The sequence below is a fragment of the Homalodisca vitripennis genome, chromosome 2 (genome assembly GCF_021130785.1).
Source record: "Homalodisca vitripennis isolate AUS2020 chromosome 2, UT_GWSS_2.1, whole genome shotgun sequence".
NCBI classification, from domain to species: domain Eukaryota; kingdom Metazoa; phylum Arthropoda; class Insecta; order Hemiptera; family Cicadellidae; genus Homalodisca; species Homalodisca vitripennis.
This window is the reverse complement of record NC_060208.1, coordinates 107,565,697-107,592,005: the sequence shown is the minus strand read 5'-3', so window position 1 is coordinate 107,592,005 and position 26,309 is coordinate 107,565,697. Positions and strand designations below refer to the sequence as shown.

At 36.0% G+C, this 26,309-nt stretch overlaps 1 protein-coding gene across 1 annotated transcript in view; it reads left to right on the top strand.

Moving 5' to 3' along the window:
* The window catches only part of LOC124354531 (extracellular serine/threonine protein CG31145), a 198,426-nt gene that overhangs the window by 22,847 nt on the left and 149,270 nt on the right, over window positions 1–26,309 (top strand). Inside the window, exon 2 of the mRNA XM_046805058.1 lies at window positions 22,338–22,361. The gene's annotated coding sequence lies outside the window, so the exon portion shown is untranslated. The remainder of the gene's footprint in view (window positions 1–22,337; window positions 22,362–26,309) is intronic.

Sequence of the window (26,309 nt, the reverse complement as noted above, 5' to 3'; positions counted from 1 at the left end):
TAACTTTTTTTAGATAAATGTTTAATTGACGCACATGTACCTAGTGCTCAAGAGCAAACTTGTGCACAATAATGTTAAGTTACTAGGTCAAAGACGGTTTCAATAAATAAATAAAAATTTCTGGAAATGTTCACATAATTACAGAAGCACAATGAAGAAGTAAATGATAAATTCTGCCTACTTAGTCAAACCACTTATCACAACGTAACGTATTAAAAAACGAGATACATCACTCGCTTTGGAGTATCTTAAACTTGCTTTAAATAGGCTAGCTCTGCATATTGAACCAGTAGCAGACCTCAGCAAACGTTGCCGCCTGCTGTTATTAGACTGATGGTTATTTTGCAATAACAGCTGTGTACTTAATAACAGAGATATGTATTATTGTAATATCCCACCTTTTTCGTAATAAATCATGAAGCTGGCGAGTATTTCTCTGCATTTTTCCTGAATAATTTATACCGACACTGAGTTTGTTATGAAAAAGTGTGACTCAAATTTAGAACCTTAATTATGGAGAATAATGTAAAATAATGTAAATAAAATAATGTAAAATGTATCGTAATGAAAGAAATAAAATATGTTCAATATTAGGAGGTGAATATAAGATACACATGATTTGCAACGAAACACCTTAGTGTGGTCAACGAGAATCTGTGGTAATACAGTGACACGAGGTATACAGTCTAGAGTAGACCCCACCTTGGCTATCAAGCGGGAGTCTGCCACCATTTGGCTGCCAGCCAACTAGCGCAGCTCTGCCTCGTGACACATCAGAGCTTATGTTACGATTATTCGATATAATGTTTGAAGCAAACGAATGTTACATGATATGACGTAAATGCAATTTGAAAAGGCATAATTAAATCAAGCCTACATGCTTCATTAATGTATACTCAAAATATGCGGAATAAAATAGCTTCCGTTGGTACTTGAGCCATTAAAATTTGTGGAGGAATTTTTTTAACGGTCATAGATGGGTTTACACTCTAGCATTACATATATTAACACTCTTTGCGCGGATAGTAATTGTTAATAAACAGATAGTGCCTGGATTTTGTGCACAAGATACTGCTTGTATTACAAGATATTCTCAATCCCCAGAAAATACAATTTTTGTAGCAGAACGTAGTTAGTGCAGCACTAGACAAATATTATCGTACCAAATTGTTAACTGAGGAAATATCCTGTTATCAGCAGAGAACGTTAATTGGTCCATTTTATCCACTTGTCTGGTCAAATGGATCGCTTGGTCCTCATAGTGGATCAGTTTGCTGTAACAGGCAGATTCCTTTTTGTTTCCTTGTTTCTGGAACTTTAATTATGACTCTCCAAGGATTACTGGACTGGACCTTAAAAGTTAATAAATCAGCACTTGATATCCACACATTGGCATGAAAAACAAAATCAGGTTACGTCATGATTTACTGATCTTATGCTAATGTGATTGTTTGTTAAAATCGTTTTAGAGTTCGTTTAGTAATTTAAAATGAGTACCGTAACGTTCAATTAGTATGGTGACGTAAAGCTAATGAAGTGAAATTAGTTCCGTAATAAGAATTTAGTACCGAAACGTGAAATTAGTACAGTAATATAAAATTAGTAAGCAGATGTATATGAATCTGGTTTCGTGTATTTGCGAGAGGGGCAATTACCTCTTGAACAGTATTGTAAGGATGTTTAGGAAACCTTGGACTCGAATTTGATATTGGCAACATCAACTATGTTCCAGCGGCCGAGCAACATAGACAAGACTGAAGCCTAACATACATACGTCCTCAATGCATTCTGTTATAACGAATGCATAAATATGTTTATAACTGAGTAATAAATAGGCACTACTGCATTTCTTATGAGTTCGATTTTTACAAGGATATCTAATCTATACTCACCCTCCACTCGTACTCGCGTTATAATACCTACTTTGGCTGTCGTAGTCAGGTAAAGTAATCATAGTCTAAACATATGTACAACATAAGAAAATGGATATTTTAGTATTCAAAGCTTACATCAAGAAACAATGTGTGGCTGTCGTTGTAACCAGCATGATTAACGTAATAGATACAGTCTATTTAGTTCTCGAATAGTCTCAACTACTCAGGATTCGGTTAGCTTAAGACAATCGGTGTCCGTTGATTAATTAAGGTCTCGATCTACGGTGATATTGTCTTCTCTGAGGAGGAAAAGAGAAGAAGATAAGTGCTCTCAGATTGTATGTTTTATAGTTGCTGCATCATAAAATATGACTAATAAAGTTAAGATTCAATCATTGCATCCTCTCATGCTAGCTGAATATCTGACATCATACACACACAGTACATGGGCCTACGAATACATTATACTGTACTACGATAGAATAGAAATAGCCACTTATCACTCTAATAGGCCTAGTTATAATTCTAAAACTTGCTTCTTAATTAACATCCAAGCCGTAGCAGTTCAAAAATAATTTCATTGTATTATTACATCTAAGAAAAGATAAACATTAAATCCGTATTTCATTATTGTTCAAAACTTGTGTTATGTACTTTAGAACATAAGTAGAAGTTTTCAAATTAAAATAAACACTCTAGTGTCACAGTTTTTTAAATTTACCCTGCAGTCATCATAAATACGTTCATACGTTTATTTATGTATATCTAAAAAATTTATGTATTTGTTAAACATTTATCTGAATTTAAGGATTTTACGCTGAAATAAATTATAACTTTTAAAATATGTTTAAACTTATGCCACATATGTATTCTTGAAAACTGTATATTAACAACAAGAAAACCCGGGATTGCCGATTCAAATTAATTGAGTTTTTTTTTTAAATATATTCCGACTTGTAGGTCGAAGCTTGCACTAAGCAAGGGTTTATCTAGTGGGAACAGTGTAATACAGTAGAATCTTAATGATAGAGATATATCCAAGCAAATAAAAGTTCAATGTACATATGAAGTGTTAAGATGAGTTGTTAAGTCCAAATGATTGCTTATGTAATCCAAATAGCATTACAAATCATATGTTTACAAACAAATGAAACGGGTAAAACCAACCATTTATTTATTTGTAGGAATTGATTTGACACAGTAATGCATGCATACAGGTGTGTCTTACATGACAAGATATTGGATACCGTATACGCTACAAACAACACTGTGAAAATGTAATTCAAAGCTCTCCCAAAATGAAAAGAGCTGAAGACAAAGGCTTGTGATGCAGATACGGCAGAGCTCTCTGTATAGAGAGAGAGAGAGAGCTCTCGCTTACTCCAGCTGCTTGATGCATCTTCGTGAAGAACGTGGGATGAGTGGAGTGGAAAGGAAGGGATTAACTGTTTAGTTTATTGTTGATGATAGAGATAATTACGAGTTGATAGTTATAATTCCTCATTTAATAAGTTCGTAGGTTGTGCTTCATAACCGAAACGACTAAGCGAATTACAATTCCATACCTCAAATTTCATACAGTGCGCCATTTAGCTGAAACGGTTTACGGTCGTAATTTTACAACATTCTCAAATCGATAAAAGTACAAGGACGGTCTTTTTCTTCTATTGCGTTATTTGAACGTTTTACACTTTGTAATGCATAAGGATAACCTTAATGGCGATATAAGAAACAGAACAGTGGTAAAAGATAATTCTAGAATGTTTTCAATTAAAATTCTATCCTTTCCCAATCGACATAAGCCGCAATACTGTTGCGAATATCGCCAAGTGGAGTATTATACTTATCTCCTAAGCTTTCTACTGAACTAAATGTGTTGAAAATAAATAATCAGTTACAGTATTGCTGAAATTAGGTCAGTATAAACTGTTTGTCATCAATCTATTTTAACATGTAAATGTGTGGGAGCTTGTCACCACAAGCTAGTAGATAAGAATACACAAAAGTATTTCGACAGTCAAAATATTATTTTATTGATAATTATGAAACAGCAAATGTACCAAGAATAGGAGCCTTTCACTGCCCGTGTCGTCTCGCCAACCTTAGGCCCGTTCAATCAACATAACGCTTGGTAAACCCCGTAACAAGTTACAGTAAAGCCCTTTTCTTCATTATTGTTTGTTATCGATAAAAAAGGCAGTAATTTAACATAGAATCGTCGGAAAGTTATAGATAATCTTGGTATAGTTGGCTTTGTTTCAACAATAAATCTTTTTATAAGATTTTAATGAAAAACAATTTCGTTAACAAGTTTATGGTACATCAATATATATTATTTGTTATATATCGAATAGGATAATATAAATTAGTTATTTTATTAAGAATAACTGCCTGAGGAACGTGAGTTTTAGGAATCAGGTGTTGTTTTGCAATATAATTAGAAGATTTTGAACTGTTGGTTTTTACTCAACAAAAACTGCCATTTGAAATGTTAACGGGAATTAAATCAATTAACAATTTTTTAGTTTATCTTTATTCTGTTATTATTTTCGGATTACGGATTGATATGAGTATGTAGATCGTATTCATATCGTATTTTACTTTTAGATGTTCCATTATTGTTATTTCAACACAAACCACAAAACCAACATAACCTACAGTTTAATAAAATTGTGTTCAGAAGTTTAAATATACGAAGAGGAAAATATTTTTGGGGCCATTTTTATTACCGTATTTGTTTAAAAAAAACATACTATAGAGACACACTGATATAAAAGTAACTTCTCTTACCTGAATTTATGAAATTATTCTTAACATGAGAGGTTTTATTTTGTTTTTGGCTAATGCATGGCTAGTAAGTAATAAGATAAGGAGACTGTTGTATAATCTGATAAAACAAAATATTATTGATTGAACTGCTCTAATAATTGCGATCGTGTAATAGACATGACTCCGGGTATCGGAGCGAGCTTTGGCAGTACCTCCAGAGCTACCCTGCGCTAAAAACGACGTAGGAAAAACGTGCATCGAACAGTAGATGTGCTTAGTTGTAAAATATCACAATTCACTTTCATGTCATTGTGTTTCTATAGAAAACTGATTAATTTCATATAAATTTTGTTTGTATACGAGTACAAATTATTTTTATTTCATATAAATTAGGTTTGTATACAAAATTATTTTTATTTAATATAATTGTGATTTTTTTGTAGAAAGTAGTTTAAGAAATGCGGTCATATAATAAACAAGATCTTACTTTACAATTAAAACGTCTGTGGTATTTAAAAATCAATTGCAACCCCTTTACAGGATAAGAAGAGCTCAAGGGTTTCAGTTTACGAGGGTAATTAAATTTTTCAGAATAGCACCGTTGGCAGTTCTGAGCAGAACCGCAGCTGTTCTTGATATCTGAACAGCTGATTAACCTAAAACAATACCGTCAGTTTAGTGAAGGTCTTTATTCCTATTGAACGCTTCTACTTTTAGTAACGAGTTTTCTGGTATTACTTAAAGTAGAAGTACTTGGTCTTTTTAAGTATTTATTTATTTATAACTTTGTGATGCTTTAGGTCACCTTTGATAGCATACTTCTGTTTGGGAACAGTACAATTAACTAAGTTACAAAGTATCAATAATCTGCTCTAACTAAATAATTATTTCCGTTTATACCGAAGAAGTTGTAGAGGAGAATACTAATTTAAAGTTCTTACCTGCTAGACGTATTCAGAGACACCATTTTACCTGGCTAGTCGCATAACTGCTTAATTAACCGACATTGGGAGTACAATTTTGTAATTAATACTTTAATTCTGAAAAATAAAATAAAACTTTAAAAATTAAAAAAAATATTTTATTTTTATCTCACAATTGACAACAGAAATGCTAATCTTAAATTATTTATTTGGCTAGCCCACATTTATTATGATTATTTATACATTTATTTTAGTATTGTTATTTTGTACAATTGTGTTTAAAATACAGGGTATCTATAAGTTCCTTAGGCTACTTTTAGAACATAAAATTTATTTCGATATAACAAAAAATAACCACATTGTAACACCACATTTCACTGAGTGCCATCCCTATTTTTAATGCAGTAATCGAGTTATTATTGCTGTTTAACTAATGATTAATAATCTGCCGATTAATGCATTTAGCAGATGAGTTGACTGATTTATTCATTAGTCATTTTAAACACTCATTATAACATTTGTTTGGATGCGATACATGTTGTTTTGCCTAATTGATCTTTAAATTTTGTTTGTTTATTTCATTTTAATTTTGTTCTTAAGTCAAAACAAAAGTTAAATCTGAATCGGAATAGGCGCCTACAGTGGCTGTGCCTTCGTTTTAACTATCTTCTAACATATACAGGTATAATGAATAATTTTAACATTCTTAAATAAAAATATGTTTTATATTACTTCCCCTTTACTAAAATTGTATGATTGTAGTCTCTGTAGAAATAAATTACAATAATGCGCTAAAGTTCTACAAAAATCTTTGTGTTATACTTCACTCTTCTACGAGTTAGTTTTGTCTTGCGAAGTGTTCGACATGCTCTAGTAAATTGAACAAAAACCGCTGGATGGGAACACCGACTTGAACGGAGAAAGAAAATCACGTGACGGTAGTAAATGACGACAGCCATGCGCGGTCAATGTATTGTAATATGCAACTTTTTATTTACATCGGTATAATGAACATAAATTAAAACAATTTCGTTATGATCTTGTTATTAATGAAAATAGAGATTGGAACGCTTCAGGGAATTGGCTGATTTATCTCTCAGCTGAGGTAAATCATGGATAAGAGAACAGTTATTAAAGATTTTATGCAAATTAATGTTACACTAGTATCATATTCCTCATTCAAATTCTACTGTTAATTGTTTTTTTATAATTAGTAAAATACTTAAAAACGAAATTCGAAGACTAAATGAAAATCTGGAAGATTAAGATGCCAGTGAAATATGTTTTAAGACGTTGCATTTTATAGTTAATTTTTTTATTAAGCTTAATTAAACGTCTTATGAAACCAATAATGATCAAAGAAACCTGAACTTATTTCAGTCATCCATTAGAATGGGAATAACAAACGCCACAGCTCTACTCCCTCTCCACCAACCCACGCTCTCCACTGAGAGGCATCAAGCAGCTGGAGTAGGCGAGAGCTCTATTGAGGGAGCTCTGCCGTATCTGCATCACAGGCCTTTGTCTTCGGCTCTTTCATTTTCGAGGGCTTTGAATTACGTTGTCACGGTGTTGCACATAGCGAAGCATTACATAGATAACTACGCTGTTTATTACTTATTTTAATTTGACTACACTGCCATGTACTATTAAGTCAATGTAATACTACAATAAAATAAATACTATTCATTTTATTCTGATTCATGTATTCCCAAAAAGCCTGTTTTAATGTGGTATGGTTTACGTAAAAAATGTTTTGGAACTCATAATAATTTACAAAATCTGAGGTTTATGTTGTAAGGTTAAAAAGGTATATTATAGCTATACTGTATTAGTTAACATCATAACATGTTTAGTAAAATATAAGTTCCATACTCGTATTATTGTATGAAATGTCATGTAAATAAATGCTTTTATTCTAATTTATTTACTTTAAAAAAATATATCACGTATTGTTTGGATCTCAAGCGATATTTCTATTCTACATTGTGAACCATTCTATACCCTGTTCTATTATTGAGAACCAATACCACCGTATTATTGGAAAATCAAAGAAACCAGTTTTAAAATAATTGAGACCTATAAATGTTATCGGCTTGATACCCATGCGGTGCAACTTCAAGATGTTTCTAAAAATTTAATAATGACCATTTTACTTCTTTTATTGGGGTGATATAATCATTAGATTGTACGAGCATTACTTTTTAAATAACATTTAAGAGCCGGCCTGGCGACTAACCTGATTTTAGTGTTCTACGCGATATTAAACCTCAACATGTTTACGGTCTTAAAATAGGCGTAGTATTATGAGAGATCAAATAAAATCAAATCACATGACTTTATTTGTATTGTATACATAATGTACAAAAGGACGAATTTAGGGCCATAAGGCCCTGTCTTACAATTAACCCTAATACAATAATACTTGTTAAGTCACATAAAATTACTACATTTAGAATAAAACAAAATTATATAATAAAGGTCTCTTTAAGAATTTAATACGAATTCGAAGTACACATACATTCATACACACATTTATTAGCACCCCATCTGTCCTCCAAGACCTACCCCAACTAACCCATCGCTGACATCGTTTCTAGCAATTGAGCTTTCAGTTAGGCTGCAAACCGGTTTCGACTTTCTACTGACAATATGGTTAGGAAGGGAATTCCATGCTCCGCAAGCAGTAACGACAAATAATGCGTTATAAGTTGGCAAAGAATGAGAAGCATTGATGAAGCCATTCTTGTCTCTCTTGCGCTTGTTTCAGAGATCAAGTTTAATTTGTCAGCCAGATTTATTGGCTCTCCAGAGTTAAGACTAGAATACACCAATTTCGGAATGTCCCATTTCAAACTTTACATGGTATGAAATTGAAGAATTTCCTTACAGACCTGCATTTTTCAAATATCGTTATGTATATACTCTAACCTTACGCTCAAAAGGATAATCAAATAGCTAACGCATAAACTACCCCAAAAAAGTACTGCATTGCGGGTACTAAGCTAAAGTATGTACTAGAGTGTTTTACTATGTACCCTGTCCACTGAAGCCGGGAGTTTTAGTCACTCTCGACTCCGTAACATGTCTTCTCGTATACATGTAGAACACCCAACGTACAGTACGGCACTACGTAGTAACGTATAACAGACAAACCAAACATAAGATGCTTCTCGTCTCACATCATGTTCTGTCTGGCAGATGAATGTGTATTGCGTAAGAAATGACAGCACTAGAGGTTGAGGCCGTTGATAGACGCACAGATTGTATTGTTATGTGACAATACCCCTCGCATTGTATGTACGGTGACCAACTGTAATTGCTGTACCGAGCTGTAATAGTCTACTGCTACCGGAAGTTCTCTGACTGTGTGTATGTGTGGCTATGCTATGACATAATATAACCATAGTGAATTGTTACTGTCACGTATGGTTATACGTCATCATTGAGGCCACTATCGTGTGTGTGCATATCATATGTCTACTAAAATTAATCATACATGCAATAATAGAATAAAGGAAACACAATGAATGAATGATTTAGATTGTGATACTGTACAAGTTAAAGAAAAAACGTAACCCAGGACATGTTATATAAAAATAATTAAAGATTAAAAGTAAAAACCAAAAGTGTGATTATTTAACTATAAATTACTTGTTGTTTTAAAATTATTAGATGAAGAATTTAGAAGAAAACAATTACTAGGTGCAGTATTATAGATGTCTCAAGAGCAATGATTTTGGTGTTTCTTTTACTCTGTTATAGATAGTGTTACTTTTAAATTTATTGATTACATTAAAGAAGTAATAAGTGAATTTTAATTCTAATCTTTTTGTACGACCAGCTCCACCAATAAAAGCGCAAAGATACTGTCGCCCTCCTTCTTGAACTTTCAATTAACAACCAATAGCGTTTTAAAGATTTTCAATTAGTGTCAAACTAACAGGAAAAATATCATATGAGGTTGTACCGATAACGAAGGTGTCTAAATTGATATCTATTCTTAGGCGTCAATTACTTTTAATATAATTAGGTCTCAAGTGGGTAACTGAGCTTTATTATCTCCTGCTCAGTTAACGATGGGTTACATAACCTTGTGACGATGTAGAAATATTGGGATATGTCTCACACGTATAAGAATTAATCATGTTATACAGAGTACCCTGATGCTGTGAACAAATCGATATATTCACCTCCTCTTTTTTAATCTTTCTTTGCCCAATTTAATTTAATTTTAGTAGGTTTTATAGTAATATAAACAAATCCATATACAGTACTGTGTTATTTATCCCCTATTTTTAATCTTTCTTGGCTAAATTTAATTAAATTTGGTAGGTTTTATATTTGACTACTAGCGTATTACTTACAAATTAAAATTTTAGATAATATGTGCATTATTGTTTTCAAGAATCTTGTTAATTTAGTTGTATAAATTATGGAGTATTATTAAAGTGAGTTAAAACCTAATTTAAAATAGTATGTCAGGAGGGGGTTTAATACATTCAAGTACTAATAACGATTAAAAAGTTGTTCATGGTTTATCGTCATTAATTAAGACATAAAATCAAGTATTTGTTTGTTGGGATAAATTGCATTGCAAAAGCAATTTCTTAGTCACAGTGCCTTAAGATACCTTTCATGGAGACAGTAACAATTCAAAGAAATATTTTTAAATCTTTCGAGCCAAAATAGGCATTTTACGTTAGTATTTTAAAAAGTATTTTATAACGTGGTCCACACAAAATCGCCTGATGATATATTCCGGTTTTATTAGTATCGTGTGAAAATTTATTCTCTATTGCCAAATTTCACCCGTCCACCGCCCAAACATGTTACTTGGACAACACAGACACCTTAGTTACAAGTGTGGGACACAAGATACCGTATTCCAACATATACATACAAATCCCCAAAATCTGACCTCCAAGTTGCTGGACCGTTTACCAGTCATTGCTGCTATTGTCTTAAAATTACAGCTTTGTGTCTTCCGCCATAAGGGGGTGAAAAGTATGTTAAGTATATATAATACCATAAATACATAAGATAAATGTTTTGTCGGTTTGTACATGAACTAGGTGAGCAGGATTACAATATTTCTTAGCAGAAAGAGCAATGTCGCATCTGGGGTAGAGGAGGAGAGCCCTTCCTGCTTGAACACTGTAAATCTTTTACAGCACTAATACATTTTAAGACTGCGCCCAATCGACCGTACTCAGTGATGTAGAGAGTGGCTCAAGGTTAAACGTAATAACTTTCAGGATTACACCATTGGTGGGTTTCCATAGTCCATTTGTGAGTGGGCACATCTTGAACAAGTCAAGGAAAAAAGGAAACTCTACTTAAAAACGTAAAAAAAGTAAATTATTATATTATTAATAAACATCAATTTATATTTTTGTAGCCTCACGATGTCCCCGAGACGGGGTTACAGAAACTATGAACTACTGTATAATCAATACCAAGTTATATTGTTATTGTTATTATTTATGAAGATTCCATGCAGTTAGTTTAAAACCTCATTCCCGAGTTGTCGGCTAGTTCCCTGCCTGAAGAATATACCTTGGACGCCCTCGACACAGTATGGAGAAGATTCCTCCACCAGTGAGTTATACCTGATTCCCGAGTGTCGGCTAGTTCCCTGCCTGAAGAATATACCTTGGACGCCCTCGACACAGTATGGAGAAGATTCCTTGCAGTGAGTTATACCTGATTCCCGAGTGTCGGCTAGTTCCCTGCCTTGAAGAATATACCTTGGACGCCCTCGACACAGTATGGAGAAGATTCCTTGACAGTGAGTTTATACCTGATTCCCGAGTGTCGGCTAGTTCCCTGCCTGAAGAATATACCTTGGACGCCCTCGACACAGTATGGAGAAGATTCCTTGCAGTTAGTTATACCTGATTCCCGAGTGTCGGCTAGTTCCCTGCCTGAAGAATATACCTTGGACGCCCTCGACACAGTATGGAGAAGATTCCTTGCAGTGAGTTATACCTGATTCCCGAGTGTCGGCTAGTTCCCTGCCTGAAGAATATACCTTGGACACTCTCGACACAGTATGGAGAAGATTCCTTGCAGTTAGTTATACCTGATTCCCGAGTGTCGGCTAGTTCCCTGCCTGAGCTTATCGCTAAGTTTATACCTTGGACGCCCTCGACACAGTATGGAGAAGATTCCTTGCAGTGAGTTATACCTGATTCCCGAGTGTCGGCTAGTTCCCTGCCTGAAGAATATACCTTGGACGCCCTCGACACAGTATGGAGAAGATTCCTTGCAGTGAGTTATACCTGATTCCCGAGTGTCGGCTAGTTCCCTGCCTGAAGAATATACCTTGGACGCCCTCGACACAGTATGGAGAAGATTCCTTGCAGTGAGTTATACCTGATTCCCGAGTGTCGGCTAGTTCCCTGCCTGAAGAATATACCTTGGACACTCTCGACACAGTATGGAGAAGATTCCTTGCAGTTAGTTATACCTGATTCCCGAGTGTCGGCTAGTTCCCTGCCTGAAGAATATACCTTGGACGCCCTCGACACAGTATGGAGAAGATTCCTTGCAGTGAGTTATACCTGATTCCCGAGTGTCGGCTAGTTCCCTGCCTGAAGAATATACCTTGGAAGCCCTCGACACAGTATGGAGAAGATTCCATGCAGTTAGTTATACCTCATTCCCGAGTGTCGGCTAGTTCCCTGCCTGAAGAATATACCTTGGACACCCTCGACACAGTATGGAGAAGATTCCTTGCAGTTAGTTATACCTGATTCCCGAGCGTCGGCTAGTTCCCTGCCTGAGCTTATCACTGTTTGTATCTTAGACTCCCTCGACACAGTATGGAGAAGATACAATATAGTTCCACCTGATTCTGGAGTGTCGACTAGTAGCTTTCATTGTTAGTAAACAGTTATTATTATTTATTAATCTTATAATTCTAGAAAAAATACAATAAGTTGGCATACAAAAGACCCATGTCATGTCCGTGATAAAAAGACCAATGTAGATAGATAACAAGAAAGATCCTTCTTTTGTCACTAATTGACACTTGAACATAATGTTAAAGTGAATCTAAAAGATATATCTCTTTGCACGAACACGAAATCGTGAAGATTTATATCACTAATAAATTATGTTATTTAGATAAGTTTCTATATCAGCCTGGCCAACTGAGATAGAGTAAAACTGAGATCTTGTTACAGTGTTAATCCTCCCACTGCTGCCAACATCAATCACTCACTGTCCTACGCCGCCAGTTGAAACGGGACAACACGAAATTTCCCATTAGCGCAGAAGTTAGAAAGATCAGGATAATTTCATTCTGAAATGAAACGAGAATATCATCTGTGGCTACAGTACTCAAATTCAACAAAATGTTGAACAAATTCAAATTCAAACTAAGTCAAATTCAACAAACTTACAGAGAAGGAACCTGTTCTTTTTGTTTTCTTCATTTACTTCCTTTCAGCGTTATCTAGAAACGTTCATAGATTAGCCATTTAAACTTAACATATTTATGATATTAGTAAGAAAGTAACATGGGGTTGAGGGGTCTCTATTACATATGGTTAATATTTCAAAATTTTCAAATTTGATTTATTGTTATAAATCTTCTTGGTATTGCGAATAGAAATTTCATAGGAAAGGTATAAATTACAGTTAAAGGTATGCAATGCTACTTAACATTACCAATGTGACAAGTGTCATTCAGTTGTGAAGTATGATGGAAGTCATTCATCATTCTCAATGCACACAAACTGATCTCAAACCAACCGTACTGATTTTAGCCATTCCTCTTTAAATGGAATTCAAACCATTTGGTTCTTGGAAAATACATGTTTTAGAATCAAACAGACCTGAACATTTAAATTAACTACCGTATCACTGATTGCGCAAAATTCATATTTCCTACATTACAAAGCAATAGTGGATTAATAATAATAGATACTCATGTTCTGACAATACCACAATATTTTGTAAATAGTATCAAATTGTAACTGAATATTCATTTTCCTCCCGCTTTGAAGATCTCATCCTAATTGCGTTCATTAGCTTTCACACGTGATCCCAGCAGCATATTTAGTGATCAGAGTCGCTCAGAGCAGTGGCGTGCCGCACTGTCTGGCTCAACTGGGATCCAAGCAGCAGTTTCAGTGATCAGAGTCGCTCAGAGCAGTGGCGTGCCGCACTGTCTGGCTCAACTGGCAGCAGTGCCCTCAGAGAAGTTGCGTGCCGTACTGTCTGGCTCAACTGGGATCCAAGTAGCAGTTTCAGTGATCAGAGTCAGAGCAGTTGCGTGCCGCAGAACTGGGATCCAAGCAGCAGTTTCAGTGATCAGAGTCGCTCAGAGCAGTTGCGTGCCGCACTGTCTGGCTCAACTGGGATCCAAGCAGCAGTTTCAGTGATCAGAGTCGCTCAGAGCAGTGGCGTGCCGCACTGTCTGGCTCAACTGGGATAACTGGGATCCAAGCAGCAGTTTCAGTGATCAGAGTCGCTCAGAGCAGTGGCGTGCCGCACTGTCTGGCTCAACTGGGATCCAAGCAGCAGTTTCAGTGATCAGAGTCGCTCAGAGCAGTTGCGTGCCGCACTGTCTGGCTCAACTGGGATCCAAGCAGCAGTTTCAGTGATCAGAGTCGCTCAGAGCAGTTGCGTGCCGCACTGTCTGGCTCAACTGGGATCCAAGCAGCAGTTTCAGTGATCAGAGTCGCTCAGAGCAGTTGCGTGCCGCACTGTCTGGCTCAACTGGGATCCAAGCAGCAGTTTCAGTGATCAGAGTCGCTCAGAGCAGTTGCGTGCCGCACTGTCTGGCTCAACTGGGATCCAAGCAGCAGTTTCAGTGATCAGAGTCGCTCAGAGCAGTTGCGTGCCGCACTGTCTGGCTCAACTGGGATCCAAGCAGCAGTTTCAGTGATCAGAGTCGCTCAGAGCAGTGGCGTGCCGCACTGTCTGGCTCAACTGGGATCCAAGCAGCAGTTTCAGTGATCAGAGTCGCTCAGAGCAGTGGCGTGCCGCACTGTCTGGCTCAACTGGAATCCAAGCAGCAGTTTCAGTGATCAGAGTCGCTCAGAGCAGTCATCAGCAGAGCAGTCGTTAGATCCAAGCAGCAGTTTCAGTGATCAGAGTCGCTCAGAGCAGTTGCGTGCCGCACTGTCTGGCTCAACTGGGATCCAAGCAGCAGTTTCAGTGATCAGAGTCGCTCAGAGCAGTTGCGTGCCGCACTGTCTGGCTCAACTGGGATCCAAGCAGCAGTTTCAGTGATCAGAGTCGCTCAGAGCAGTTGCGTGCCGCACTGTCTGGCTCAACTGGAATTCCAAGCAGCAGTTTCAGTGATCAGAGTCGCTCAGAGCAGTGGCGTGCCGCCTGTCTGGCTCAACTGGGATCCAAGCAGCAGTTTCAGTGATCAGAGTCGCTCAGAGCAGTGGCGTGCCGCACTGTCTGGCTCAACTGGGATCCAAGCAGCAGTTTCAGTGATCAGAGTCGCTCAGAGCAGTTGCGTGCCGCACTGTCTGGCTCAACTGGGATCCAAGCAGCAGTTTCAGTGATCAGAGTCGCTCAGAGCAGTGGCGTGCCGCACTGTCTGGCTCAACTGGAATCCAAGCAGCAGTTTCAGTGATCAGAGTCGCTCAGAGCAGTGGCGTGCCGTACTGTCTGGCTCAACTGGGATAACTGGGATCCAAGCAGCAGTTTCAGTGATCAGAATCGCTCAGAGCAGTGGCGTGCCGTACTGTCTGGCTCAACTGGGATCCAAGCAGCAGTTTCAGTGATCAGAATCGCTCAGAGCAGTGGCGTGCCATACTGTCTGGCTCAACTGGTATCCAAGCAGCAGTTTCAGTGATCAGTGGCGTGCCTTTATGTCTGGGCGAACTGGATCGGAAAAGGTCTTGCTCCCGACTTCTCGTAACAACAACGAAGACCGACCACTCGTGGTGAAATTTGTAGTTCCGTTCGTATGTCTATTGGATTATCCTAATTTAAATTATGACAGGTGGCTGCATACTTTTAATATAACAGAAATATAATTTTCTTTCGGGGCGAAAGAGTAAATCACACCATTATTTTAATAGCCACATCATTGATTTTAAATAGCCTATTTACAAATCGTTATACTGTGCTGAATGTCATTAACTCTTAAACCTCATAAATTGCTCCAATTTTATTTTAGGTTTGTAAATGCACTGTAACAAACTGTTGCAATGTGAATTAAGGTTTTAACAGTAGTTCTAACAAATTCTATTATATTTTACTTCCTTCTGAATTTCCTTGTATTATACATTTTAAGAAAGACGCTGCATAAGTAAGAGGGTATTATATAACAATCCAAACCTGCTAATGTTGTCAAATTATATTTGGTTTACTAAAATACTAGACACTTTTGCTCTTCACATATGGAAACAATAGATCTGTAAAATTGAAAAGTGTTGTACAATTATAACATTGTTTCTCTAAGTGAACAAAAAGGTATGTGCCAAGAAAATGCATTTAGCACGTTCTCACTAAGTTGGTGTCAATACAACATTCTAATTCTGCGAGGAATTTGGCAAAGACGGTGATCTTTCAACAGCTTCTGACTCCTTCCCACTGCCTCTAGCAGTGGTGCCAACTGCTGACAGAGTCTAGAATATTGAGAAAGGATGTAAGTAGGTCATGGTTAAAAGCGAGACCAATAAAAGAGTTGACTTTGTACAATATTTTTTATGAGAATAATTTCCGAGTTTTGTCAACAATTTTATTTTTTCACGTGAGTATCTTTTAAAAAAAAAACTATAAGAAATGTATTTGATGTATTTAAATTCATTGTAAATGCGTTATGCGAAGAACACAATTATTTTGACAGTCCTAAACACAAATTGAAATATTTCGGCTTCGCTGTAGAGAGCCAGAATTGTTCATGCGACAGATGTTAAACCTAAACTACTAATAAAAACTGACCGAAACTACAGCTGAGTTGAAAAGGGCGGAGCTGTGGGGTGTATGTCCGGGTTTCGGATGTAAGCCGTGGGCCACTGGAAGGTAAGCTCGATTAGTACGAGTCACCGCACTATTGCTAAAGTGTCATTCATCCAATATTGGATACGATATCAGACACTATGGCAAAAAAGTCTGTATTTGGTAAATCCTTTGTTCCCTTTGAGGTTGTGTAACTATTGCATCCCGAGAGGGCTGGAGAAGGTTTAGGCAATAAGCTAGATAAAGGTAATCTAGTTTGGTATACTGATGGCTTCTTGATATAGGGCTAATATGTGGCTTTGGATGTGCAGTTTATCTCCCAGAACAGTGTTCAGAGAAAGTCTGAGAGACTATTCCGCAGTCTGTCAGGCTAAACCCACGCTATTTTATCTTGCATTAAAATGGGATTAACTAGGAATTATGTAGATAAACAGTTAATGATACTATATAATAGACAGACGGTTTTTACGGCTCTTCAAGTCTGAAATGCGAATGCTTTAAGACTTCATCCGTTCTAACTGGTCGTAATTAAGTACATCTGAAGTGGGAATCTGTAGATTCTGGTTTTAAGGTCAATGAACTCGCATCCGAATTGGCGAGAAATTAAGCACTTTCTTGGACCTGAACCTGCTTGTCAACTGATTACCAAGGCAATAGGAGATGAATCAGACATAAACACTGTAGCAGAGATTCTGTGGTAAATCATTTGGACAGAAGCATATAAGAGGCATTAACATCCAGTTCATGCTGATTAACTAAACAAAGGCTTTTTGTCACGTTAATGTCTCTTATTACTGGAGATGGTCAATTGAAGTAAGATTTGTATACTTTGGGAATCACTACTGAAGATCCTAGGCGTAGACTGTGTAATCAACCAGAGGTAACTTCTAAACAATTGTTTGATCGTGAGAGGCTTGAGGTTGGGAGATGAATCCCATTTGGAACCTCACAGCCAGGCAATGAATTCGAAGTGAGCATTAGACAGAAGTTCTTGGATCTCGTTAAACACACGGGGGTAGGCAGATCCTACTAGCGGAACTTGGGGTGCCCAATAAGTTAAGGTTGGGAACTAACAGACCTTTATGCTCATCTAATCTAGTACTATAAAACTTACGCAAATACTTTAGCTTTGTCGATCTGTATTGCTTGTATATCCATGTTTCGCTGTCGCGAATTTTAGGTATTTACATACAAATGAATCTATAATGAACAAATTAATAATTTTTACTTTTTTAAGTTAATAATTACATGTTTTAATTGATAAGTATATTAGTGATGAGTAATTTTGTTACTGACTTAAATTCATCTATCAATAATCAGTATTTTAAGGATTTCACCAATTTATATTGAGTTTTAAATCGTGATTATTCCGGTCTGTCGACATGTTAGCTACTCACGTAGGTAAAGTCCGATACCGAATGTCACCCTCTCACCATCCAAAGGTGACCTTGACATGTCGTCCAAGAGGTTAGTGCTCATAGCAATTGCCTCAGGCGGGCAGAGCTCAAGTTGCTGCATTACAGGAGCAAGTTACCAGTCCTTATCTTGTCCGTGCTGTATTGTTGTAGCAAGGGTTCTCATTTCCGTGCCCATAATTAATTATTCCTAGCCCAGTTCCCGCGATCGGTAACTCTGTGGGAACTTCACACTGTGTGGGAGTTTCCACCTGACAGCGGAGGTTGGTAGATGTTTGCAATAACGTGTGAACATCTGAACACTGAAATTCTGTCATTTATCTAATCAACAATAATAAAATAAACTTTTCAAAAAAATTTTAAATGGTTTATTTGTATTTATAAAGCTCAATTCATATTTGGAAATATAAGGAAGTTTTGTCTTGTTATATTTTATGTATTTGGCTTTCTGCTAAAGTTATAATAATCCTACAATCTGTAGACATGTAAACAATCATGTGTACTTTCCTTTTGTCGTCCTACCACTCAAATAGAACTTTTAAACTGTGTTGAATTCATGTATTAAGAGTAAACATATTTTAAAAGTTTTTCGTGAGAATCTATATTGCATATAATGAATGTAAAATGGAATTACTACTTATAAATTTTTAAGATGTTATTACTCAACACGGTAGATAAGATATTAAAATACTTGATAAAACAAAACAAACATTTGGTAGGCATACCAAATCCTTTCTCATTGTGATACAAAGATTTCATTCATATATTTAAAAAATATTTCCAAATACATGGAGGTAGACTTTAATCGTTTAACAGATCTGAATCGTGTCGTGTCAGCGTGCTTTGTGCTAGTAGAGACTCGACTCGTATCATCTGACACTAGATTGAAATATTGTGTTAAACTGCTCTTGGCATAAATAATAAATATCTATCGTATCTTGATTGACAGGTGACTGAAGGTGAGAGTGCAGGGTGTCACGCCACGGTGCCTGAGATGATGGCGGGAGAAGTGAGAATTAGAGCCGAAACTGTCAGCGATTGTCCTTCCTGGAGAAATTCTTCAATTGGTCGCTGACGCCGCGGAGCTTTTACAATTGAGGAAATTCACCAGAATGGCTCACGCTGTACGATCTTGACTATTTATTCATTTTACGATTTGCGCGTAAACTCTTTCTTACTCGTGTGTCTTTTGTATTTGTACTTTTTTAGAGAATCGATTAGACTCACAGTGGAAGAAATTTGAGGGTAGCATTTGCATGTAGACAGTTTTCTATTAAGGGAATTGTTGAGTTTTTCACTCAAGGAATAAAATTACATGGACATAATATATTTCGTGCTTTTAGCATACACGTCTTAAGATTGTTGCAAACATTTATTTTCTTTGTTTACAGTTTGTTAATGACGATGGAACGTTTGAACAGTAACACTTTTGATTGCCTAGCAACGGCGTCATTTCCTGTAACTCAGGAGACATCTGGACAGCAACATGTGGCCAGTATGTTATATCCGTCATTATCTGTATGTTGTGTTACAGTAGAGTGTGCAGTGTACGGTATGATATATTAGTTACTGTTTTGGTAAAGCTCATAGTAAATCAGAAATATCAGTCTTTCTGAAAGACATCTGGGCAGCAACATGTGGCCAGTATGTTATATCCGTCATTATCTGTATTGTGTTACAGTAGAGTGTGCAGTGTACGGTATGAGTATATCTGAGTTATACTGTGGTAAAGCTCATAGTAAATCATAAAAGCTCATAGTAAATCAGTCTCTTCCTGAAAGACATCTGGGCAGCAACATGTGGCCAGTATGTTATATCCGTCATTATCTGTATGTTGTGTTACAGTAGAGTGTGCAGTGTACGGTATGATACTAGTTACTGTTTTGGTAAAGCTTATAGTAAATCAGAAATATCAGTCTTCCTGAGAGACATCTGGGCAGCACCATGTGGCCAGTGTATTAATTCCGTCATTATCAATATTGTGTTACAGTAGTGTGTGCAGTAGAATGGTACATTTTGTTACTCTGAAATATTTGTTATCTGAAACTATGAGCCTGATATATGTTCATAAGTTGCAGAGGAACGCGACATTGTGACTAAATAAATAGTTTCTTACTAAGTATGAAGAAGATAATTATTTTACCGATCGTTCTTACTTCTTCCTCTAAACAAGAACATGCAACCCCTCTATTCAATTGTCAGTAGCTATATATTTACTGCGGAGACAAAATACATTTGTATAACAATTTGTCATTGTTTCAAACTAGATTGAAACGCTTTGTTATTCAATTTGTTGATAAAATTAGCTCAAAAGTTTATAAGTCTCCCAGTCTGGTAATTATCTCTGTCTGTAGTCTCTTATTGCCATCCGTTGGTCAAGGTACGTTTAGACAAACAGTGTAAAGTGTTCCTAATATAATTTAGAGGATTAGCGGTCTGCACGACTCTACTCAACGTTTAATTGATTGTGTTATGGTACTGATAGTTTGTTCTTGCAATCTCAACGCTCCATAAACTGGTTGTTTGCAGATGCTTCCCAATCCGTAGGGACGATGAAGCCGTAATAAGTTTTTCTTGTACGACATATACAATACATCCATCAATTTCTTTTATCAACATAGTTTATTATGTAGTTTGTCTTATTATTGTAAAGAACTGGCAATAGAAATAAAATGAAGTACGCTTTTTAAGTACATACATTTTTTAATTTAACAAATATTATTACAAAATTACCGCGCATTTCTTGTATAATTCATACAGCACATTCACTCATGATGGACTACTTACGGTATGTATTGTTTGTTTTGGTAACAATAATTCCACAACCACAAATGATACCGCAGTTTGAATCTCTGCTCGCAAACTAATTTTCCCATCTAGTTCTAAATATAATACGTAAATGTTGGAAAATTAATTTATAAAGCTAGTTTTTTACAATAGATTTTTATTTGAAAAAATAACTCAAGCTGGCGAAAGCTCAGACAAAATAAATTGACTTGATTTGGTACCTATCATATATCACAATATAATAAAATCTTATATAGATATATAAGATCCTGCAAAATTAAAACAAAATTAATTCAAAACACATTTTCGTCGTGAGTAAGCAAAACGTATTTTTACTATGTTAAGATACTTTAACTGAGCAGAAAACGTTATTAATAATTAAATAACCTATTAACAATGAATAAGACATTGAGTTCCTTGGCTTGGCGAGATGTCAAATATACAGTTAATATCCTTGGGGGTGATTCGAATACCTGGCGATCCCAACTCTTTGAATGTAAAACAACAGGTATTAGTTAGTACTAATTTGTCAGCCTGGTACTTACAGCCCTCCCTTACCATATCCTGCTGCCGCACGGGCGGGGAATACATGGGCTCAGAATGCTCAGATAACTGAGATAATGGTTAATAATTATAACGAGCGCCCGCGCCGCCGCTGCGCCACCTAGCGGGTAACCGGATAACTATAACTAAAGACTAAATGGCGTACAGTGATTCACACCCGAGGCGGTGCTAATGTGATATCACGGAGATAACGTGGTGGGATGCTCCAGGATAATGTATGTGATTTAATGGATTATATCAAGGACGTTTTGTCTAATTAATGTATGTACATGATGCACCTTCAATTATTACTTGTAAACTCTGATGATTGAGTTGTAATAACACAACGAATACAATATACAAGATTTGTAATACCATCGAGTTATAAATAAAAGTCTCATATATGTTTTCAACAACAAACGCAGAAGCTTTACACATCTTAAATTAGAATGTTTTAAATTGCTAACGGTTTATACATTTGTTACCGTAAAACTCCTTTACCGATTTGAATAATCAAATAAGATAAAGTTTTCATAGGTACCAATCACATACATACTCATTAAATTTTTTTAGACACTTTGAATCAAGATAACACTCAGAACATTATTATACCTTGAGGCTCTAGTTGAGGTTAATTACTATTAATTTATATGAGACATAAATACTGTTTTCATAACTGGGCAGTACTCCAGTACATGTTGGTGTAGCAGAAATCTGTGTTTTTTGTATTATAAATTCTACCGAGGTAAATTTCTCTTCAGCTGTACAAAAACTCTATCTAAATAATTCAAATGCCTTCGTGCTGCAGTGATGTTATCTTCATGAGAGTGTGAACAAGGGGTTTCTCCTTGTATCTGCAAATATATGTAAAGTCCATAAAATAGTTTAAAATGTGTATAAGCGATTTTTACTAAACTTGAATATTAGAACAACCCAAGTATCCCTAAACAGTATTTATTGGTTAAATATATCAATAAATATTCATATCACTAATGACACTAGTAAACATTGCGATATTTTTATCCTCATAAACTATTTATTTAATACTTACTTGTGCACATCCAGTTGTTTATTTTTACATTTTGTTCCAGGTGGCGCTTGACAGTCACGAGTCGGTGAGTTCAATATCCGTCTTTATCGTTGCTTTATCTTCTTCCATGTGCGTTATTAACTGTACAAAAGTATGGCGTGTATCACATCTACTCCTTTTAAATATCAGGGATGAATTCAATAAGTAGGGACATTTAATCTGAAAGTTCTCTATCTTACTTACTATGTACAATAAGCTGATCAAAATGTCACATTTTACTATGCCAATAATCTACGGAATAAAATAGTACATCCAGTCTTCACAAATAAGCACTGGATGTTTTTTCAGGTATACAATAATATGCTGAATCAGTTATTCAAGGTCCAAATTCTCTCTTATAATGATTATTTTGAAAACAACATTATTATCATAGCTAGTAATAGACCGTATTTAAAAATTAAATTAAATTTAGTTCTACTAAAAGAAAATTAGAAAATACATGTAATCTATCATGTTCAAGAACATCAAACTTGTAATGGATTAATTAATTTACTATTTCTACCAAGAAATGCGAATACCTAAATGTGTTGATGGTGGATATTGCACACAATCTTATTTCCCTTACTAATTCTTTAAGTTAGGAAGATAATGTCAACAGTGTACACAACTCGGTTTGAAATTGAGAGGCAAATATATTCTTAAATTTTCGTCTTTCTACTACTGCAACAACGCAACGTATTTAACGAATTGGCAGAATTTATAAAAATATTATTATATTTTAGGATGGGAATTTTTCGCAGTCTCTTGCACAGTTGGTGGTCTTTGTCAGCGAGTGAGTGATGGATGTTGGCAGCAGTGTAGAGGATACCCAGTACCAGGTGTGTACCAATCTAATCGAAACCAGTCTCTTACTGAGAGAGATGCCATCATCTCTAGGCTGTAAAAATCTACTTTACTCAACAATGACAAACTACTCTTTTATTATTTAAGTAAGTTTTTTATTTGCAACTGATTAAATTGTTTACAACTTAAATGTATACAGGGCGTTCTTGTTAGGTAATTCAGCAGTAATGGTACAATCAGTAAAGAATTCAATATAGCGGAATGTCCGGTGCTATCAACAATAGGCACGTGACTGTGTCGTCGTGCCTTTCAGTTTCCCAGGATTCCTTCTTTCTTCTTGTCCCGATCAATTTAGGTTTCCTACAGGTTTATAAATGTTATTAAACAATTCAATATAGCGGAATGTCCGGTGCCATCAACAATAGGCACGTGACTGTGTCGTCGTGCCTCTCAGTTTCCCAGGATTCCTTCTTTCGTCTTGTCCCGATCAATTTAGGTTTCCTACAGGTTTATAAATGTTATTAAACAATTCAATATAGCGGAATGTCCGGTGCCATCAACAATAGGCACGTGACTGTGTCGTCGTGCCTCTCAGTTTCCCTGGATTCCTTCTTTCGTCTTGTCCCGATCAATTTAGGTTTCCTACAGGTTTATAAATGTTATTAAACAATTCAATATAGCGGAATGTCCGGTGCTATCAACAATAGGCACGTGACTGTGTCGTCGTGCCTTTCAGTTTCCCAGGATTCCTTCTTTCGTCTTGTCCCGATCAATTTAGGTTTCCTACAGGTTTATAAATGTTATTAAACAATTCAATATAGCGGAATGTCCGGTGCTATCAACAATAGGCACGTGACTGTGTCGTCGTGCCTCTCAGTTTCCCAGGATTCCTTCTTTCGTCTTGTCCCGATCAATTTAGGTTTCCTACAGGTTTATAAATGTTATTAAACAATTCAATATAGCGGAATGTCCGGTGCTATCAACAATAGGCACGTGACTGTGTCGTCGTGCCTTTCAGTTTCCCAGGATTCCTTCTTTCGTCTTGTCCCGATCAATTTAGGTTTCCTACAGGTTTATAAATGTTATTAAACAATTCAATATAGCGGAATGTCCGGTGCCATCAACAATAGGCACGTGACTGTGTCGTCGTGCCTCTCAGTTTCCCTGGATTCCTTCTTTCGTCTTGTCCCTATCAATTTAGGTTTCCTACAGGTTTATAAATGTTATTAAACAATTCAATATAGCGGAATGTCCGGTGCTATCAACAATAGGCACGTGAATGTGTCGTCGCGCCTCTCAGTTTCCCAGGATTCCTTCTTTCGTCTTGTCCCGATCAATTTAGGTTTCCTACAGGTTTATAAATGTTATTAAACAATTCAATATAGCGGAATGTCCGGTGCCATCAACAATAGGCACGTGACTGTGTCGTCGTGCCTCTCAGTTTCCCAGGATTCCTTCTTTCGTCTTGTCCCGATCAATTTAGGTTTCCTACAGGTTTATAAATGTTATTAAACAATTCAATATAGCGGAATGTCCGGTGCTATCAACAATAGGCACGTGACTGTGTCGTCGTGCCTTTCAGTTTCCCAGGATTCCTTCTTTCGTCTTGTTCCGATCAATTTAGGTTTCCTACAGGTTTATAAATGTTATTAAACAATTCAAAGTTCTTGCTTGGCAAATTATATATACATACATAATTATATAAAACCCCGTTAAATCACAAATTAATACGTGACGAATTTGAGTAAAGTTTATGCACGTATTTGTACATAAACTTAATTTATATTCAGAAATATTTTATTTTTCCAAAACACTCAACTCTTTTGATATAAATAGACCCTAATATAGATGCTTTACACAATTGACAACAGGTTCATGCACGAAACTACAGTGTCTCTTTCTTAAAGATTGTACACTAACAAAGTATGCTCTTAACATAACATTTCCTTTGTAGTTCCTTAGTTCCCCAAATTTTGGTTTTGTTATATTTGTTATTTTTCATCATAATTTTATAATTTTAGTAATTAAAAGAGGAACGTGGCTCTTCCTAACACTTGGTTTCCAGTACTACACCACAAGTACCCATAAACATGATGGTTAATACTCGTATTATTCAATAATACTTTCTCTAATGCAGACAATTTAGTACTGTGGACTCGATTTGTAGACATAATACTCGTGTTAGACACTCAGAGGAACGTAACGGGGGACATGTAGAAGAAGCAGATGAAGGCAGAGAACTCTAAAACTCCACTCAAGTTGCAGCACTTACACGGAGAACAAAGACTCCTAATTGATGCCATTGTTTAACTTAATCAGCTGTTTGAATGTCAAGTACAGGTGACGGATTATTCAGTGCTGCAAACCTGAGTTTTCTTAAAAACTTAATTCCTTTCCGAATCGTGAACTGTAATAACCATTGACAGCTTCTTAATTACCTCATGCAAATTTTCATTGTGGTTAGTCGAGTTAAAACTTACTTTTATTGATATGTAATTTTGTATAAAGTGAATTTTAAGTTGATAGTAAGTAAATAGTTCCCACCCCAGGCAAGACTGATATAAATTGCCATTTAAATCTAATTTTAGATTAGATTATTAGTTATCTAATATATAAGCATGTACATAAAAAAACATTTATTTAGACTGAATCAAAACAGAAGAGACTATGAATGGTAACTTATAATTATACAATTTAATTACCCTATGACTTATTATATTCATTAAATTTGTATAAGTGGCAACAGCCTAATTTTTTATTTCAATAAACATTGAATCACAAAAAGTACTTGCTCCTAGTAAAGCGCCACCATTTAAAGTAATAGGCCCTAACTGTTGTACAAATAAATTTGGAGAGTTTTCAAGGAATTACAAATGTTTAAACCATTTGCTACCTTTGAGTAGAAATTGTAAATGGAGGTGGAGTTTGTAATTAGGTATCTCCATTAAGTCAGTTCAAAATAGCATATACTACCACCATATACCATTTTGTGAAGAGGGCATTGTTAAAACACACCTTCAACAAACATCAAGTATAAGTAAACTTGTAGTTTTATACGTGTTTCCCAATATGTAGAGAGAGTTGGACGGCCATGTAATAAAACAATACTGTTAAGGTACTTGGTATATAATTTTCAAGGAGTTATAATGATTCCAATTGTGCCTTTGAACCGAGAATGATGACATCACGT